This window comes from Scylla paramamosain, chromosome 17 (assembly GCF_035594125.1).
Source record: "Scylla paramamosain isolate STU-SP2022 chromosome 17, ASM3559412v1, whole genome shotgun sequence".
Taxonomy (NCBI): domain Eukaryota; kingdom Metazoa; phylum Arthropoda; class Malacostraca; order Decapoda; family Portunidae; genus Scylla; species Scylla paramamosain.
Genome location: NC_087167.1, coordinates 23,593,495 through 23,598,494, shown reverse-complemented (window position 1 = coordinate 23,598,494; position 5,000 = coordinate 23,593,495).

Genomic DNA, 5,000 nt, shown 5'->3' with positions numbered 1-5,000 from the left:
ATAGACAAATGCATTATTATTATAATTATTGTTATTATTATTAATATTATTATTATTATTATTTTTATTATTATTATTATTATTATTATTATTATTATTATTATTATTATCATTATTAATAATATTAATATTGTTGTTTTTATTATGATTATTATTATAATAATTATTGTATCATTATTATTATTATTATTATTATTATTATTATTATTATTATTATTATTATTATTATTATGCTTATTATTATCGTGATTATTATTCTGTGGAGATAAAGAAAAGATAAAAAAAAAATAGAGATAAAGAAAGATAAAAATTCTCCCAAGTGAAAGAGATATGGCCATGGAAGAGGGAATAATAATAATAATATAAAAAAAAAAAAAGGGGGGAAGGATATTGAGTTGAAAGTCGATACCTGATACTGAAAGATGGAAAATAAATATTTTCTTCCACAAAACCAAACAGATTGTCTATGAAAATTCTTTAATGAAAGAGATGTTTGGCCCTAAAAAGGGCCTAGATATTGCTGTTATGAAGATCATTCGTGGATGACTTCTTAGGCACGCTCGCCACGGATGCGACGAGCCAGTTGGATGTCCTTTGGCATGATAGTCACGCGCTTGGCATGGATGGCGCACAGGTTGGTATCCTCAAACAGACCCACGAGGTAAGCCTCGGAAGCTTCCTGGAGAGCCATGACAGCAGAGGACTGGAAGCGGAGGTCAGTCTTGAAATCCTGAGCAATTTCACGCACCAGGCGCTGGAAAGGCAGTTTCCTGATAAGCAGCTCAGTGCTCTTCTGATAACGGCGGATCTCACGGAGAGCAACGGTTCCAGGCCTGTAACGGTGGGGTTTCTTGACACCTCCAGTGGCTGGAGCAGACTTGCGAGCTGCCTTTGTAGCAAGCTGCTTGCGGGGCGCCTTGCCACCAGTGGACTTGCGAGCCGTTTGCTTGGTACGTGCCATAGTTGTGGTAACAACAACTCACAACGAACACTCAGCTGAGTCTGCCCGCGCTTCCCACAAAATCCCTTTATATATGAATCGGGTGGGCCCGACGACTCCAACCCTGCCTTGTGATTGGTCAGAAACGTCCAGTGAGGCTCATCGCCCACGCAGTCACCGCATGAAAGATGTGATCATTATTGTTAGTCTAATTCATTTTGTTCTTATTCTTATTCTTATTCTTATTCTTTCTTCCCTCATTCATAACAAATCTTGGAAAATATACAGCAGAACTGACATGTCATTTAAAATTCTAAGACAATTAGCAAGAAAGTTGTGATATTCTTATTTTTTTCATTCTTTTTATTCTATTTTTTTCTTATTCTTGTCATAATTAATATTGTTATCTTTATTATTTTCATTTTTTTTTATTATTCTTCCTTATCTTATTCTTATTTATCCTACTTTTAGAGAGATGAGGCTTGTGCGGTCACCCATCCAAGTTCTGCCCGGACCCCCTGCTTAACCTTGCTGATCCCGCCGTCAGCTGATTGGTCAAGAGCGGAGAACAAGGTGTTGGGAGGGCTTATTTCTCTTATTCTTATTCTTTCCTGTATTGTTGTTGCATTGTTGTGCTGAAAATGTTGGAAAATATGCACTAAAATTAACCCTTCATTCATAATTCTACGACAATTAGCAAGAGAGATATATTATTACTTTTTTCCCTTATTTTTGTTCTTTTTATTCTTAATCTTCTTTTTTTTATTATAGTTGTTATTGTTATTTTATTATTTTCGTTTTTCGTTCATTCTCCTCATTCTTATTGCTATTTTTTTCTATTCTCAGAGAGATGAGGCTTTTGTGGTCACCCATCCAAGTTCTTCCCGGACCCCCTGCTTAACTGCGCTGATCCCGCCGTTAGCTAATTGGCCAAGACCGGAGAACTAGGTGTTGGGAGGCCTTCTTTCTATTATTCTTATTCTTTCTTCCCCCATTCATATCGTTGTATTGGAAATGTTGGAAAATATACAAAAGAATTCACCCTTCTATGACAATTAGGAAGAAAGACATGGGATGCTTTCTTTCTTTTTTTTTATATTCCTTTATTGTAATTTTTCTTATTCTTGTTATAATAATTCTTACTGTTATCTTTATTACTTAAAATTTTCGTTCATTCTCCCTATTCTTATTCTTATTTTTTTTATTTATTTATTTTTTTTCAGACAGATGAGGCTTGTGTAGTCACCCATCCAAGTATTGCCCGAAACCCCTGCGTAATCTCGACGATTTCATTTGACAATACCTATTTACTTATTTATTTATTATTATATTTATTAAAAAAAAAAAAGAAGAAAAGAAGATGAAGAATAAGGTATGTAATCGAAATACTCTCTCTATACTGTAGCAATAGTTTAGCTGGATGTACTTGTATTGTGTCAAAAATACTTGCAATATCTGCAATTGTAACCTGCAGTGTCGGCATAATGCATAATTAAGCAATGAAAAGAAAAATTAATAAAAGAATAAATGAAAAAAAGAAAGAAAAAAAGATACAATTAACAATTAAATATATTAGCTACCCCTCTACGTTTCTTTATCACTGCAGAAAAATGGAAACATTTTAACGTAGACTTGTCAAAATTCAACTGAAATTAAGGGTTAAATAAGGATTGTCACCCCTTCCCCAGAGGATATTCATTGTCTTTTAATATATATATATATATATATATATATATATATATATATATATATATATATATATATATATATATATATATATATATATATATATATATATATATATATATATATATATATATTCTTTTTATTTAAAGTCTTATTTAGAGAGAGAGAGAGAGAGAGAGAGAGGTAACGTCCTTGAGGATAGCAGCTCGTCTACGCTCCGCTCAGTGATCAGCGTTAGAATGTAATTCCTCATTTCTTTAAAAAAAAAAAAAAAAAAAAAAAAAACAGAAACTTTATTTAGGGGGCTTGCTGGAAACAAACTACAATGGAGGAAAGAACAATATGTCTGCTATATGACCCACCCAGTTAAATTTTCAAGAAGCAAACGCAAGTTGGAAAATACGAGGAAGATAAATTTTCATTTATATACGTTTTATGGTAATTTCTGCCACGCCTTCCTCTATTCATCAAACGTCACTGACACTTATTCCCTTTATTTTTTACTTTACAGAATCTTTTGTAGGGCAAGACTCTAGAGGATATGTGCTTTCATAAATTCTATAATGCTTTGCTTATCATAGAGACATAAAAAAAAAAATAATAATAATAAAAATAAATAAATTAATTAATTTAAAAAATCAAAATAAATAGATATATAAATTAATTAATCAATCAAATAAATTTCTATGCTTCACCTTTATAGCATTCGTATGAATGTCAAAACAAAACAAAAAATATAAATATAAATAATAATATGAAAAAAAAAAATTACTAAATATATGAAAAATAGCATTACTACTACTACTACTACTACTACTACTACTGCTACTACTACTACTATTTTTTTTTTTTTTTTATGTAGGAAGGACACTGGCCAAGGGCAACAAAAATGTAATAAAAAAAATGCCCACTGAAATGCCAGTCCCATACAGGGGTCAAAGCAGTGGTCAAAAAATGATGAATAAGTGTCTTGAAACCTCCCTCTTGAAGGAATTCAAGTCATAGGAAGGTGGAAATACGGAAGCAGGCAGGGAGTTCCAGAGTTTACCAGAGAAAGGGATGAATGATTGAGAATACTAGTTAACTCTTGCGTTAGAGAAGTGGACAGAATAGAGGTGAGAGAAAGAAGAAAGTCTTGTGCAGCGAGGCCACGGAAGGAGGGGAGGCATGCAGTTAGCAAGATCAGAAGAGCAGTTAGCATGAAAATAGCGGTAGAAGACAGCTAGATATGCAACATTGCGGCGGTGAGAGAGAAGCTGAAGACAGTCAGTTAGAGGAGAGGAGTTGATGAGACGAAAAGCTTTTGATTCCACCCTGTCTAGAAAAGCAGTATGAGTGGAACCCCCCTCAGACATGTGAAGCATACTCCATACATGGACGGATAAGGCCCTTGTACAGAGTTAGCAGCTGGGGGGGTGAGAAAAACTGGCGGAGACGTCTCAGAACACCTAACTTCATAAAAGCTGTTTTAGCTAGAGATGAGATGTGAAGTTTCCAGTTCAGATTATAAGTAAAGGACAGACCGAGGATGTTCAATGTAGAAGAGGGGGACAGTTGAGTGTCATTGAAGAAGAGGGGATAGTTGTCTGGAAGGTTGTGTCGAGTTGATAGATGGAGGAATTGATTTTTTGAGGCATTGAACAATATCAAGTTTGTTCTGCCCCAATGAGAAATTTTAGAAAGATCAGAAGTCAGGCGTTCTGTGGCTTCCCTGCGTGATATGTTTACCTCCTGAAGGGTTGGACGTCTATGAAAAGACGTGGAAAAGTGCAGGGTGGTATCTTCAGCGTAGGAGTGGATAGGACAAGAAGTTTGGTTTAGAAGATCATTAATGAATAATAAGAAGAGAGTGGGTGACAGGACAGAACCCTGAGGAACACCACTGTTAATTGATTTAGGAGAAGAACAGTGACCGTCTACCACAGCAGCAATAGAACGGTCAAAAAGGAAACTTGAGATGAAGTAAACAGAGAGAAGGATAGAAACCGTAGGAGGGTAGTTTGGAAATCAAAGCTTTGTGCCAGACTCTATCAAAAGCTTTTGATAATTATGTCCAAGGCAACAGCAAAAGTTTCACCAAAATCTCTAAAAGAGGATGACCAAGACTCAGTAAGGAAAGCCAGAAGATCACCAGTAGAGCGGCCTTGACGGAACCCATACTGGCGATCAGATAGAAGGTTGTGGAGTGATAGATGTTTAAGAATCTTCCTGTTGAAGATAGATTCAAAAACTTTAGATAGGCAGGAAATTAAAGCAATAGGATGGTAGTTTGAGGGATTAGAACGGTCACCCTTTTTAGGAACAGGTTGAATGTAAGTAAACTTCCAGCAAGAAGGAAAGGTAGTGTTGACAGACAGAGCTGAAAGAATTTGAA